Source organism: Etheostoma spectabile, chromosome 18 (genome assembly GCF_008692095.1).
Source record: "Etheostoma spectabile isolate EspeVRDwgs_2016 chromosome 18, UIUC_Espe_1.0, whole genome shotgun sequence".
NCBI classification, from domain to species: Eukaryota; Metazoa; Chordata; class Actinopteri; order Perciformes; family Percidae; genus Etheostoma; species Etheostoma spectabile.
In genome coordinates, this window is record NC_045750.1 from 24,517,956 (window position 1) to 24,535,081 (window position 17,126).

At 44.2% G+C, this 17,126-nt stretch overlaps 1 protein-coding gene across 5 annotated transcripts in view; it reads right to left on the reverse strand.

Moving 5' to 3' along the window:
* The window catches only part of klhl29 (kelch like family member 29), a 225,089-nt gene that overhangs the window by 155,386 nt on the left and 52,577 nt on the right, over nt 1-17,126 (reverse strand). The gene's annotated exons all lie outside the window — the stretch shown is intronic.

Sequence of the window (17,126 nt, forward strand, 5' to 3'; positions counted from 1 at the left end):
CTGCTGATGCGTCAGTATCAAAATTGCACCCAGCATACGATGTTCCAACGCATGTGCATCGTAGGGAGAGGTGAGATGGTGTGGGTGTGTATAAGCATGAGAAAGAGATGCAGTTAACCTTCCTGTTGTCCTCGGATCAAATTTCTATATTTATCTATTCTATATCTGAAATATGGGTTTCTTTTTAACCAAATTACCACAAAAAATGGATTGGATTCCATACAACACGCTTTGCAAATACAATTGATCACTTTCATTCCTCTGATCTTAACTATTAGTCAAAATAATTAATAATTCCTGATCTTTTTAACTCAAATGTTGGGTATAACTCTATATAAATGAGGGCTATTGACCGTGAAGTTCAAAAAGTAGTGGTAGTAAGGTGCAGTTAGTGAAAAGATAACAAAAAAGTCTGAAAAAGGGACAAAAATGTCAGTTAGGCCATGCAGTGCACATCAAGAGCCTTCAATAACTTCAGTTCCCGAGCAACAGCGGAGCGATTAGCCCAAACTCAAAAGTTTTCTGGCAGGTGGGAACGTGGGACACACACCCTAAAGAACAGCATCTGTCACGCCGAGGCGGCTCGCAGCATGTCGGAGTGCGTGTGACAGAGCTGCGTTAACAAAGCCATGTGGGAATACGCAGGGAGCCACAGATAGACGTGGGGAAAGAGGGAGCGCAACAGATGGACAGAAACGTGGCAGCGATAGAGAGACGGTGAGCCAGTGTGAGCGAGCGAGCAAATGAGATATAACGGCAATGTAAGTTTGTGTGTGTGTGTGTGTGTGTGTGTGTGTGTGCAGCCTGAAATAGAGAGGCTGGGTGTTAAGGATGCGATCAGGGTGGGGTGGGTGTCATACTTCTGTTCTAGCGTGTGATGTTTGCGGAGCTGGCACATTCTGCCTTGCTTTTAATACCCCCAGCTAATCCACCCGCTACAGATACTCCCCAAGAGAAAGGACTGTCCGTTCCCATCTGTAGTAGTGCTTACTTTATTAAACCCAGTGACTGTCCAGCTGTGTACACACACACACACACACACACACACACACACACACACACACACACACACACACACCACAACCACACACACACCACACACACACACAACACACACACACACACACACACACACACACACAACACACAACACACACACACACACACACACACACACACACACACACACACACACACACACACACACACACACACACACACACACACAAATCAATCCGTCCATCAGCAAGTCGTGATGGTACAAATGAGGGCCGGGAAAGTAGATATACTGTAACTTTACCGGACAAGTTGATGGTGTAAATGAGCAGCCCTGTGGGAGATGCAGCAGATAACCACTAACACACCACACACACACACACACACACACACACACACACACACACACACTTTAACAGTCACACACGCTTGCTCACACGCACGTGGCATCCACACCAATACAAATGCAGACCAGTAAATGTGCTGACAGTTCCTCCAGGACAACTGAGGAATTCATCCTGATATTTAAATAATGGGAGAGACTGGTGGTACAGGAATAGCCCGGAGCAACGCGAGCCAGACTCTCAGGCTTTTTAAATTCTCCTCCTCAGCTCGAGTCCGTACCGCCTAAGACACACCAGGTGATGATGATGCAGTCTAATATTGGATGGTGCATCTTTCACATCTTTCACACCTTTATGTACATGGGTACATTAACACGTGCACCTGCACAGACAAACAATCCTGGTTTTATAATTAAGCGATGCACTGGTACACTAAAACATTGGATGTATTTTTCCAGCATCTGTAGGACTGTTTTACCTCTGTAAAGTATTGATTAATGAAGCAAACCGATCTGCCAGAAAAAGAACCAGGGCTTCCTGGGTAATTTTAGCTTTCCCTCTTAAGGACGTGATACATGAGAAACCTAATTGATGTTGCAGAAGACGGAAAAAGAAAACAAGAACAGAATGGAAGCTAGAGGAAAGGCAAACACAGTGAAGGAGAAAAAATGAGTTTTGTGTCTATTTCATGAGCTCAGACATGGTCTGTGTGCATGTGCATGTGTGTGCATGTGCGTTTGTGGTGAGGTTTAGTGTATTATCTTCAGATATGAGAAGCAGAGATGAATGCAGCTACCTGCTGGCACGGAAAACAATGAGCCCATTGTTGGGATTGATTCTTAGCATTAGCAGGTCCAATTAATCCCAGCGGTTTGAGGGGAATTAGTACTTTGCTACAATTCGTACACCTCATTAGTGGTCTGAGTGGAATCCAGAGACGCGGTGCAGTCAGCAGCGGATCATAAAAACATAGGACGTCTCAAAGCAGAGCCCACCAGCTGAGGCACCATCCAGACCACAAATAGCTTCCATTTTAGCAGATTATTAGTGGGATGTAGGCTGCTTTCGCTTAAACAGCTGCAGCTACAGGACAATTGGGAAGCATTTGACACTTAAAGCTGAACCATAGGTTAGTCGCCAGTCATTCTGAGCAGATCGAGTGCTAAATCTGAATGCTGCACCTTGCATTTCCTTATCTCATCTGCCCATTAGGATTTTCCCAGAGGTTTCAGAGGAGATGATACTAAGAGATGGCACTAGGGACATTAATCTGACACCTTGATGGATGAAACACTGGTGGGTGACATGCACACACTGCCTCATTTTGCCAGAGACAGACACTTCCTGATCATCTTCTCTTTGATAAAGCATACAAGCAACGGCCAAATCATTCAAAGCGGATAAAAAAGGGATAAGGTGTACTAGGTAGACAGAGAGAAAAATTTGAAGAAAATGAGGCCAAGGGTTATTTTTTAAGATATTGCATATACCTGCAGCACTGACAGCAAACCTCCCCCTCAGTGTGCATCAGCACAATTCCTTTAGCAGAGCAATAGAGAGTAAAACTTTCTTCCAGTTTGGTAAAAAAAAGCCAGCAGTATGCATGTATACTGCATGTGTTTTTGCGAGGGATACGACATGATGCAAGGGTTTCCAAGCTGCTTATTTACCGTGGTTGGAACACATTGGCTCCGTTTTCACTTTTGCATGATGAAAACAGCATGGGCCGACTAAAAATGCCAGCTCTCATTGGCAGTGGTCCAGACACAAATGACCGCGGCGTTATGAAATATTGCAATGACTGAGTAAGTTAACACCCCTGCCCCTGTTCGGTTGTCAGTTTCCCAGGCATGTGACTAGCCCGAGGAACCGAGAGGCACTGCTACCTCCACCACCGCACGCTGCGGCTGAGTTAATTAAAACACAGTCTTTCAACAAAACTCCAAATTATCACAACGGCAAGACACAACGCTGGAGAAAAACCCTGGGGCTAGTGCACACTTCCCCATCCAGCCTTTCTGCATGCTTTTTCTTCTACGCGGTGTGGGCAGCAGCAGATTTCCAGACGCCAATCATGCACTGTGTTTATGCGTGTGTGTGTGTGTATGTATGCGTGTGTGTGCGCGTTTGTGTATTCTCTGCGGCCCATGGCAGCTGTCGCCGTTTCTCTCCCCGCTGCATCCTTTTGCAAATTTCTCTGTACTCTAAATAAAAAGCAACAACGGCATCAAAACAAACAGCTCTCCGCACGCACACACACAGATATACACACAACACAATATATACACAAACTCATGGACCAGTGGCATGCATCAGGTCTTCACAATATCACTTAAGCACAATGCTCAGGTCTTAAGGATATAAGTTGCAACGTCTCCACCATATGTGGTTTTTGCCAATAATAGCAGATTTGGCACAATAAGCTATTTAGCCTTCTTTTTGGCCATCACAAGTTGTCAAGCCCCATACTACCAACCTGTGTGTGTCCTAGGCTACCAAATATAAATATGAGTAGTCTGCACCTAAAGTCTAGTTCTGAGATGGTGTTTAAGAGTTGTGGGTATCTAACTACCTTGGTGTAGAAAGCTTCCTCTATGCTGGGATCAAAGGTGCAGGCTACCTCCAAAATGTCCACCTCACTGGACTCCTCACTGATAATAACATCTGGGGTTTCTTATTTGTTTATTTAATACAGGGACAGTGCATATTAATGGACATTTCTTTTCATCTGCAGTCCTTTGACAGATCGTAACAAGTCACCATAAAAAGTATAATTTCATATTTACATAACACCATAATAATTACAATATATTATGGACACACACACACACACACACACACACACACACACACACACAACAACACCACACACACCACACCACACCACACACACACACACACACACACACACACACACACACACACACACACACACACACACACACACACACACACACACACACACAACACACACACACACACACACACACACACACACACACACACACACACACACACACACACACACACACACACACACACACACACACACACACACACACACACACACACACACACCCCACACCACACACACACCACACACGCACAGGGGACAGCAAGGCAGGTCTAACGGGTAATGGAAGTGTTGACAGCTCTGATTGTCAAGAGCCATTTTTTTTTAACTGGATCTTGAATATATATAGATATATCTATATAGCTATATTGATATAGAGATAGATATAGAGTATATACTGTATACATGCAACCAGATAAGTGCTGAAACTTGGATGGTTTTACCTGAGAGTGTTTGTACAGTCTTACTAACGGTGGAAATGGTTTGATATGTCTTTCACTATGAGGTCTACTGTTCTGTCATGACGTGCTATGTACAGTCCTTTGTAGGCATGGCAGCCATTTAGGATGTGTGACAGCGTTTCAGTGATATGCTCTGAGGTGTGATGCAAGCAATGAGGGACCTGAGTTGCGGGAAACCAGATAGAGAGGTTGAGTCTGGCAGGGAAGAATTGTAATCTATTTTTTTTACTGTAAATGTGAGAATGTCCTCATTGAGGGCAGTGTTCTTGAGGAATGAGTGAGACACAGAGTGATCAGCAAAGGGAAGACATGCACGCTCTTCCTGAGGTTTCAGTCCAGTGTTGTTGTTGGTGCAAGTCCATCAGAGTTTGCCGGGCCCCTACAGGTGTTAGCAGGTGGCTGTGACCACCATATGTGGCTGTTGCCTTGATGCAGTGATAGGGTCAGTTATAATGTCCTCTGAGACCTTCTCAGTCCCAGAGGCAGATTGCACCCACTCCAGTGACACTCCTGTCCAGATGCAGAGCTCATTCAGATCTGACCAGACCCAGAAATCAGTAGAGTGGGTATCATGTTTTCGTTTTTTCTTTTGAATCAAAACTCACTGGCCACTGGGACCTTGCGTCTTCTTACGTCCAGGGACAGGGAGGATGGAGCCAGCTCCCTAACATTGTTGCTGTTCAGCATGTTCAGAAGATGGGAAATCCGCGTGCTGGATGTTTGGTACCCCCAGACCCCCGTCCCACTGGGGGTGAAAGATAATGTCACGGGTGCAATATAGTGTGACTGCTTGCAACAAAGGGGTGTGTGTGCGCAGAGAAAAGGGTGTCATTGAAATAGAGACGGAAAAGACCACCCACACACCTACCCACCCACCCACACACACACCCCGCCCCACCCACACCTACACCTGGCAGTGAGAACAAACAAAGTGGCATGTTCTATGGGCTGCTGCATTATTACAACTACTGGCTGGGACCCGCATGTTAATAAATCAATATGCATGTGGACATGTTTATGTGTATGTGTGTAGTTCAGCTCCGGTAGAGGGACACGAGGCAAGTGCAAGAATAGTGACTTAATTATCTAAATGGCTGCTGCGGAGATTACTGAGGGCGGTGAGCATCCATCTCTTTCAACACCACCGCCTTGGAGTGCATTGCCAGGCTGCAGGAGAGATCAAGAGATATATACATCAATAACAGAGACAGAGCGGCAATGAGAGAGTGAAAAAGAAACGGAGAGAATTAAACGAGAGCGAGGGACGGGAGACAATGTGGGGGGGGAGTGGACACAGTCACTGTGATTTACAACGGGGAAGTTTCGGAGTCGACTGGCCTTCACTATAATAGGCCGCCGTGGTACGTGGTTGCATCCTCAGCTGCAGAGAGTTAGCCGGCAGCAGGGATCACGACATTGCCTCGGTCGCTATGGAGATGCCCTGCCTGTCTTCGAATTTTACCCCCCCCACAAAGCAACAAAGGCTCTATATTTAAGTCCATCACTCCCTCACATGAGCACACATTTTTTGACTTTTGCACGGCCAAAGACTGGAGGGCCTGTAGTTTGATCCCCCGGTGTACACGTAGTGCTCCAAGAGCCCTCGAGCAGGATTTTTAACCCCTACATGCTTTAGAGGCCCCAGTCCTGCTGGTTGACCCTGCACACCAACTACAGATTTCCATCTACTGTAGAGGCTGAATAAAGTATACTGTATGAAAATAAAAAGTTACACACTGCAAGCATATATGTGAAGAACCATGTAATATACTCGCACTAAAAGGCGATTAATCAAAGAACAAAATCCCACAACAACCCAAGGCTCCCTGTTCCTTGGGAGAAATTCTTAAATGCCTTCATTAAATATTCTTGTTAACTTTACATTTCAGAGGAAACTAGTAGAAAATGACAGCTCATATGGCCAACATTTCCAATATTAGAACGTTTGGGTTCCTGACAGCAGGGAAGGAAGTGAAGAGAAAGTGTGCTAATGACTGGAAAGCTCGCTGGTTTGATCCCCAAGAAAACGAATAACATTATCTGCCTTCCAACAAGATGTTTTGTACAGTACCCTCCCTAAGTCATCCTTAGTATAAAATACTGACATTGTCTCCGTGACGTCACAATAGGTGTCTGAAGAGACCAATATGAAGCAAAAGCCACCTGTCACTCAAAGTGGAATGCCCTTAATTTTGACACCCTAGACAAAAGAGACAACCTGGCTGTCCCATTCCGCCCCCTCAGACAATATGTTGCGGGAGAGGCTCAATCAAGTCAATCTTCAATCTGCATTAACATAAAATAAATTGCTCCTAACAGACGGACAGACAGACACTTATAGCACGCCATTTCAAAGACAATAACGCTGCTTTGTCCCGCACGAAACTAAACACAAATTCATTGGATTTAAAAGGAGGTATTGACTGTTCTTATGTTTTTTCCCCTGACTGATGGCACTCACTTAACTAAAACTGTTATAGAGATTTGGATGTAATAATTTGAAAACATACAGAGGAATACTGATCAGAGACAGTTGTGGATGAGTGAGTTTTTGTGTATGCAGTTGGATAAATGGGGCCTTTTATAGATTTAAGTCAAAAAGGCACACTACAATGAGATAGCTAATAAATCAAAGATGGAGGTTTCTTTCTTAGAGAGTCTATTACATTAAAGCAAAACAGAGTTCAGATGTACTGCACACCATATTCCCAGCTCAGTCAGCTCCAATACTTATTATCCTGGTTAATGACGGAGCCCCGAGTTGGACCTTCTTTACTGCCAATTTGCTGCATATTTTTCTTACACAGCACAGACACTCAAGTATCAGTGCACACATACATGCATTTATGGGAGTACACGCGCACAAATTCCCTCACACGTTGCAAACTCAGGTACACACACACACACACACACACACACACACACACACACACACACACACACTAACACACACACACACACACACACACACACACACACACACACAAACAGTACACCCAGGGCACCTCTCTCTCTCGCTCTGATTACGCCAGGCCATCTGCCTGAGTCCCCCGTCTGAACCGATGGCGGCCAGCTCCGGACGAGCCAGAAATCCCCCGGTGTGATCCAACGGCATATTAATCTCCTCAAATCTCAACCTTTTCAAAAGGGCAGACGCCATGGTAACCTCAGCGCAGTTGTTCTGGGCAACATCATCTCGCTCTCTCAAATACATGATTCTGTCACTTCTGCCTTATAGGACATGAAAAGAGAAGGAGGGGCGAGTGCATTTCCCCCCCCCATTTCTCATCACATCCTTCTCTTTTTCTCTACTTATCTCATGTCTCTGGGTGCTTTCTCTAAAAGCCGTTCTCCGTCTCTGTCCGTCATTTCATATCTGTATGAACACAGTGGCCTTTCAGAGTGCACAGTGAGTGGTGCTGCAGCCCGGTCTGGCCCAGGGGAACGGTTGGAGCGGTATAGATTAATGGCCCGTGAGACAGCCTGGGCAAGTGGAATGAACAAATAGAGAAGCCATTGAAATGACCAAAAAGAAAAAAAGGGGCAATGAGAGGTAATGATAAGGAGAATGAGGCATACACTAAATTGTAGGAGAGGCACTGACTGGGGGAATGAGCTCTGTCACAGTATAGTTTTATATCCCTGTCACATTGACGGAGTGAATAAAATAGGAATGGGTCGATGTGCATCACTCCACATGGATTTCTGGCCCTCCTCCCACCCTGCTGGTTTGATGGAGGTGGGACACTGCCCCGATTTAGGCCTCTATTAGGGATGGAAACTTCATTTAATGCTTTCGTGGTTAATATTACGTTTATGAACTTTCTTCTCGACTAGAAAAGAAGTGACGTCAAGTAAAAAAAACATAAGAGAAGGAAATCCTGAGTGGGCAGGTTAGAGAGAAATGTATTTGGTAGTTATTTGATGTAATGTAATTATGCATAACTAGTTATTTGGATTGGCAGCGATGTGTTAGCGATGCGTTAGCAGCTACAGATGCTGACGTGACTTTGACAGTCTGTGACAGCTGTCTCATAGGGATGGGGTCAAATGTGACCAGCGCTAAGACAGGTCATCGATTAGCCAATGCACAGAAAATGTATTGATTTTGATAAGCAATTATTCACAAAAGTCCTTCATTAAAGTGACATGACCGAGGCTACAGCCATGCTAGCAGCTCTTTGTAGCTGTATTAGCCACAGCGGTGCTTTGAAATAATACATTAGCATAATATTTACCATGTTCATCATCTTAGTTTAGCGTGCTAGCACGATATTCGCCAATTAGCAGAGTTAAGGTTAATAGGAATGCATTAGTTTAGCCCATAGTTGGCCTAAAACATTATTTGCTTTCATCAGTATGCTAACATGCTAAAATTCAAAATGATAACATGTTGATGTTAACATGCTAACGTGAAGATTTAGAAATGCACGTTCATTATTTTGGGATTTTGACTTTTGGACAGACCAAGTGAGTCTTTTTAAGTTTATAGAGTAAATAATCTACAGAATAGATCTGATAATGAAAATAATTATTAGCTTCAGGCCTAAACATGAGTTCATTATGTTATGTAGAGCACATTATACTGGACATGGCTCTACAGTATAAATGATATAGGAGGGTGTATGTGTAGTCTTATTTATGACTTCTTACAGTTAAGTCAGAAATAACTGTAAAGAAGTTAAAAGAAGATTGTGTAGGAAATGTATATTATGCTATTATATTAATACACCACAAACCTGCCTCACCGCCATCTTTTTTGCTTGTGATTATTTAAATTAATTAGTTGTGCTTTTGAGTTAAAGCAGATAGCATTACAATGGTAAAATAGTTTTCCTTTCTTGCCCTCTTTGTCTCATTTATTTTCACACTCCGGTTCCCTCTCTCTCCCCTGCCTTAGCTGTACTCACACACACAATCAGCCACGAGTCCAGGGCCAACACAGATAAGAAAGAAAAAGAGAGAGAGAGAGAGAGAGAGAGATGGAGAGGAGAGAGAGAGAGATGAGGAGAGAGAGGAAGAGAAGGAAGAGGAGAGGAGAGAGAGAGAGAGGAGAGAGAGAGAGAGAGAGAGAGAGAGAGAGAGAGAGAGAGTGAGGGAAGTGGTGGAGGTTGTTGGGCAACTTCAGACATAGCTGAAGTGAGAGATAAAGCAGAGAGAAAGGAGAGAGGAAAATAAGAGGAAAGGCATGACAGAGGGAAAATGAGAAAGCCGAGGGAGATGAGAAAAGGTGAACACACACACACAGACACACACACACACACACCCACACACACACACAACAACACACACACACACACACAAAACACACTTAATCAATAAGGTGAGAATGTGGACACATGGTATATCACTTTCCTGGCAATAACAGAGAGCAGCCACTATCCCTCTTTTTAATATGTTGCCAGAGTGTCAGAGGGTGAAACACAGCAATATAGCGTGGAAGAAGGGTCAGAGAGAAGACAGAAAGTGAGGGAGTCATGGATTTGTGTGTTGTACAGACCTGGACAGTTGGTCTGCACTCAGATAAAAGAGGTGAATCATGATTAGGTTGGGTAATGTGCCCATGTTGGCCTATCCACACACACACACCACACACACACACACACACCACACACACACACACACACACACCACACACACACACACACACACACACACACACACACACACACACACACACAAAGAGTAAAGCCTGGCTACTTGCGCTCTCTCTCCCACAACCCCCTTATCGCGGGTCCTTTCTCATGAGCTCTCAATGCATCAAAACCTGCCCTCCTCAGGACGACAAGAATCCACTCTAATATAAGAAAAAATTTCATTATAGGGTAAAAAAAACTATACTTCTCCTCTTCTGGTGCCCGCGATTTAGGGGATATTGAAGGCCAGACAATTTTTCTACCGTTGAGTCACAAATCTTTCCCCCTGTCGCCGTCCAGAGAGCTACCAGATTACACAGTGCCCTGACAGGTTGACCTTCACTTAACCATCTGACCGCGGGCCACATCATCCTCCATGTCCTTTATTGACTTTGATTCGATCTCGCTCAATCTCATCTTCGGTCGCTGTGTTTGAGGCCGGTCAGCAAATGATGTTACCGTAAACAAGAGCGGCTTCTCAATCGACTTGGGTCCTCTTTAAAGTGGTGCTAAATAAGTAATGGGGCGTCTCATCTCCTTTGGCTAGCCAGTAGCTGGATGGGTTACAGTAAAGAGAGATTAATGGATGGACAAATGGAGATAAATGTATGAGCTAAATGGAAGTGCCCACTGGCCTGTGATCAGACCCAGTGACATATAGTGTCAATCCACAAGTGGAAAACTGTCAAAGAGTAGGTTGATTCTAGGATGGGTGCAAGATGATCATCATTTTAACAATCATAAACTTGTTTTAACACTGGACAGTCACAATATTAACTAAATGTAAGCCTGAAGAAGTGAAGTGCCAATGAAATGAGTAATTTCCATATGGAGAAACAGAAGGAATGGCCTGTGTAGCTACAATGGATAGTCTGAAATGTAAACCCTGAGACCTGGCTTTAGTTACATGGTCAGCGCAAACGGATGACAAAGGCTGAAGAGGTTACTAACTTGCACGAAATAACTCCCTCTTTGGATTAAATATGTCTGAGCTTTACATTAAGTCTGCCCTCCATCAGCAGGGTCATATGAAATCTGCGGACACAAATTTCCAGAAAAAAAAAAAAATCCTCTAATTTTGAACAAAAAATTAAACTCAGAATGTTTACACATCTCCACCCGAAGCAGAAAACAGTCTGCTAAATATCGCGGATTTCCATTCACCGCAGAAAACTGTAAAGATGTCATTAATCAAGTCAAGTTAAATGACAGAAATGAATTGCCAACACCATTTTGACAAATCAATAATCATGTCAGTCATCTTACGAGCAGGAATACCAAACATTCTCTAGTAATATATAACTTGACTTCTGGTGTCATAAATGGAAACAAAATCTACTGATATTTGGACAAAACCAGCAGTACGAAGACATCACCGTGTGCTGGGTAATTGTATGTATGTACAGTATGTATGTATGTACAGTATGTACAGTATGTATGTAAGTACAGTATGTATGTAAGTACAGTATGTATGTATGTATGTATGTATGTATGTATGTAAGTACAGTATGTATGTAAGTACAGTATGTATGCAAGTACAGTATGTATAGTATGTATGTATGTATGTACAGTATGTATGCAAGTACAGTATGTATGTAAGTATAGTATGTATGTACAGTAAGTACAGTATGTATGTATGCATGTACAGTATGTATGTATGTAGAGTATGTATGTATGCATGTACAGTATGTATGTGCAGTATGTATGTATGTACAGTATGTATGTACAGTATGTATGTACACACGTACTAGGCAAAATGGAGAAAATTGAATGTCACAATATTTTTAACAAAATACCGCAATATCGATATCGCGACGATATTGTAGTGTTGACTGTTGGTGCTTTCACAAAATATTTACACGATGAGATTTTTGATAATAACCAGTAATGTGGATTTAATGACTGAGTGGGTAAAGGCAAATAATGGAACAGTTACAACAGTCTGGTAAAGCTAATGAGTTTGAACAATTATGCTGTCATGGTGTCAATGTGTCTCTCTGGCTCCACTCTCGCACATGTGCCAGTTAACTCGCTCTAATCCAGCGGAGGAGACAAGATTCAGGGCACAGTCCAGCTGAACGATGGCAGATGAGGAAAAAGACGGTCCCCTAAAGATGGACACATCGAGCTGTACTGCGGTTCCACATACACTGGAGCATATTGCTGCTGTGAAATGAACAAGCAAAACTAGTTCCTTGGCTTCAGTATAATGAATACTGGGAACTTGGTTCTCTGCATACCTTTATTGTTATGAAGCATGTGATCCCTCCACCGCTCCACCTACTGCACTGTATATCTTGGCAATGCCAGATGCGGTTTGGTTTTTCAAAGGAGGAGGTGGCTCCTGTCCTAAAGTCCTCCACCAGACCTATTTACCCAGCCTCCCACCATTCTCTGATTCTATCTCTGCATTTCTGCAGCCTACAACATTCACACATACTGTATCTTTCAATCATCTCTGCACTTTACACAACACTGATACTTCTGTCTTCCACGTCCTGAGGTTACCTCAGCAAATAGAAAAGACAACAACAACAAAAAAACGCCTCTGGTGCATGATTCCTTTTTCTTGTCACATACACGGGTCACATTTAAGACGGATGGTAGATACGACTGTACGTAATTAATACAGGAAGCTGGTTAGTTACATGCGTTGTCCTCTCCCTGACACACCAAGGCTGCTTACATCTCTGCGATCACAAGTCTTCTCTGACAGTGCTGCTGACGGGCCAAACCCCCCCCCACACACACACACACACACACACACACACACACACACACACACACACACACACACACACAGCACAAACCCTGCGACAATCAATTCACTCAATTTGATCTTAATAAGCTGACCACAAAGAGCTGCACACCACTACCAATGTGAGGGAGGCGTCTCTCTCTCCCCCCCCGTCTGCCACCGTCTTTAAAAGGCATTTTCATGTTGCCTGAATATCACATCACACGTTTTAATGACATGTAGGTCTAATGATCTGGTCCAAGTCCAAGCATGTGATAAACCTGTGACACATGGCCAAGACTAACCACTTTGAATTCGATTCATCCGCATCAAATGAGAGACAGCTTATCATCCGATTGGCATCAAAGGAAATGCCATGGACCGCACAGGATTTGTCAATGCTTCCTTGTGAGAAGCCTTTTAAATCAGGTGCTTCTCATTACCAATGCAAAACCTGAACGGTTTAAACCATGCTTTTTCATATACCTGTTAAAGTATGAGCTATGGTATAGCTCTGGTGTAATCCACAATGCCCCTGGGTCCTGAATAAAGAAACGTGCTTAAATCCGATGGGCTCACAGTGAAAACAGGATCTCTGTATAACACTCCCCTACCAGTTCCTACACCGGGGCTTTGTAAAAAGTGAAGATAATAGATGTCTCCACGGGCACATGTTCATAAATAAAACAAGCCGAGCTACTCGCCTGTTATTAACTGCACTTTTCAAATAGAATGGAATATCGATGCTAATGGAACACGTGCAAAGCAAATAGGGACGGTTCTGCCGCCTTTTGACCTCCGGTGGCAACAAACACGACTGTGCATGTAGAGAACAAATTCAGAGAGAGGCCTGCATCCAGAGAGGAATAAATATGTGGATAATATTCCCCGTGCTCAGCAGTGTCAGGGAAAAAAAAAAAGAAGCTGTGAAATGTAGAATTTGATATGCTGTGAGGGTCAGCCCTAGGTTCACTCGGAGCGGTGGAAAAGCAGATGCGCCAGAAATGGAAGGGAGCGAGTAGATTTGTGTACAGCAGACAAAACAAAACATGGGGCAATATGAATTCATACACTATGAATGGAAGGACTGAGACCTCAGCTACGACAGTAGCAGCAGACGTACACATTAACATGCAGATTAAATGATACGCCTACTGGTCGTGTGGTTGTGTACTGTGGAGCTAAATGTGAAGACTGCTGAAAAGCACATATGTGATTTATGTGGGAGGTCTAAAGGAAAAAAAAAATGTTAAGGAAACAAAAGAGGGATGAGACAGGGGGGAAAAAAGTGGCGAGGGGGGGAGCTTCAGAGCACAGCAATAATTTACAGGTATTGTAAAAGCAGGGCTGGCGGGGACGTCAGTAAAACAAAAATGCCAAACCACTCTCTGGAGGGAGTGTGGTTTTATACATTTCTACAGACATTTTTCATCAGAGGAGTGTGGAACACTTCCTCAAGTAGTCCCTCCAGAACATTCAAGTAGGGCAAAGTGCTTTCTTTGGAGCCATTTTTTAATTGCCCTGTAAAGTTGAATTCAAAAGATGACAACGAGCGCTGATGGAAATATCTGGACTGTAAAGACATGCAATCTCCCGAATGTGTTAGTATCCATAGTTCAATGTTTAATGTGCAATGATGAGCCATTAATTGTACAAGACATTTAGCGTCTTTTCCTTTTTTTATTATTCTTCCATTGATGCTGACATTGGTTCACCATCTCCGCCCCTCTGCGCCTCGCTCCCTCTGAAAGGTTAGGGGGCTGCCATTTCATGGGCTCCCTCAGGCCCCTTCATTTTGATAAAGGTTGCAGACCTTGGGGCATTCTTTGAGAACATTTTCCACTCTCTCCTGACACTTCCACCTTGCAACCTCTGTCCCCCCCCCCCCCAGCTTTTCCCTCTGGCAGAGTGCAGTTTAACGACCGTGACACAGCATGCCGGCTGGATAATCCCAGCGAGACTAAAGCGTCATTAGGAAAAGGAGGCCGCTAAAATGCCAAACCGTATTACCGTCCACCTTCCTCCAATAGTGGCTTCCCTCACCGGCTCTTTCTTACAGAGGGCATTTGGTGCCGCATCTCTTTATTAATGCATGGATGTGGGGGGCAGCGTCACACACACACACAACTTCTCCTTCCCTCACACAGCCACTTATCTATGGTGAAAAGCATGACTAGATTGCGGGTACCCTCTGACAATGGGGGCCAGGGAAGGAGGGCAGTAGGGTGTGGGTGTGTGTGTGGGTGCGTCTAGTTCAGAGCTAATCATGCTGAAGATAATGAAGCTACCTAGAGACACTGTCAGCCTGCAATGTTAATGGAGCACCTGTATGCACAAATGACTGATAAGCGGCATGATATGTGGTAGTCAATGGAAGGTTTGTTTACTTTAGCAGACCCTAAAGGTGAGACAAATCAGAGCGGTACAAACACTGAAAAGAATTAGGTGAACTTGTCAGAAGGACAAAGTCAAAACATTAACTTTCTGTGCCGCAGATTGAATTTCTTTCAAATCTATGGCTTTTTTTTTTTAGGCATATTTCTGTCATTCCTGCACCGATCACTAAACAAATACTCAAATCTGATCAAACAAGCCATTATGTTGACAGCTTTCAATTCCGTTCAGTGACAGAAGCGTCTGCGGGCAACCTTTGAGGAGGAGAAAGCAAGCAACAAAATTATGCAAATGTCTGTCAGTTTAACGAATCAGAGGCAGAGCATTAGCAGCCTGTTAGTCTCTCTTAGACGCGCAAATGCTGCTAATATAGATGAAGGGCTGGAGCCTGATTTCATTATCGCTGCTCTGAAAAAGAGAGGAAGGGGGAAGAGAAAGAGGGAGAGGGGGAAAGGAGAGAGAAATGAGAGCAAGGGAGATGGAGACAAATGTATGTGAAAACACAAGGCCTCTATTCAGAGCCCTATCAAGTCCAAATATCAAATTAGCCAAATGAATGGTACAAGATAAAGGACGGCAGGGGGGAGGAGAGAGAGCGCGGCAGACGGGCAAATAAAAAAAATGAGCAGAGAGAGAGAGAGAGAGAGAGAAGCTGCGAAGGCGTGTTGAGAATGGAAGGGATCGGAGAGTATTTCAATAATCAATAGAGCGTGAAGAGAAGAGAGGGTGAGACACGGAGAGAGGGAGAGAGAGAGAGAAAGAGGAGCAGGATATCACAGTTCATTAGTCATAGCTGGTGACAACTAGAGACTGTAGCAAGAAGATTGTCACTGGGTCTTAATCAGATGAGAAACGATGGAATGCCAGTCGTTAATTCCAAAAGCATTACAGTGTCTATTGTCTGCTTCTGAAAGGGCTTATCGCAGTATCTCTACCTCCGACTGCTGCTGCTCCTCCTGCTGCTGCTGCCATGCCAGCAAACAAGCTGCCAGCCAACTCGCCAGGGAAACTCTAAAGAGCTGGGGAGAAACTAAAGTCTCCCCGACTGCAAACTCTCACTCTCTCATGCTTTTTCTCTCCCAGTGCTCCGTCTATCCACACGCGCACAGGAAGTGGAAAAACATGTAATGCTACAGGAGCCCTGGGTGCCGCGAGGAAGCGTCTCTGAGGCAGAAACCGGGAAATCAATTCTCTCTTTTAAGCAACCCATTACAAGGCGCCAAGGAGCGTTAAAGCACTTGCTCAAGACATACCATTACAGCATATTATATTGTATAATCTGTTCCAAGACCAACGCTAATGAACACACTCACCATCCAAGTCGCTATGCACACAAAGTTATATACACAGGCCCATTCCACGCAAACACACCAAGACAATAAAATGTACTCTCCCTCTTCTTCCCGCTTTCCCTTGTACACAGGCACAAATAAATACTGCATCACCACTTCTTAAAATGCGCATTCTCCACCGTGTTGGTCTCTCCAAGGGTCTGTCGCTGTCAGAACCATGGCCCAAAACTCTCAGTCAGCCAGCTCGGCTGGGGACGGCCTCCCCAACTCAAACAACTTCCCTGCCTGGTTAAAAATGAGTTTACTGGATTTGTACCACTACTGCCTGCCTCATCCACCACAACCGAGCAAAAACTACAGTATGTGAGCACTGTGTAAATGTCTGTCTGCAGATGCATTGGGGGGGGGGGGG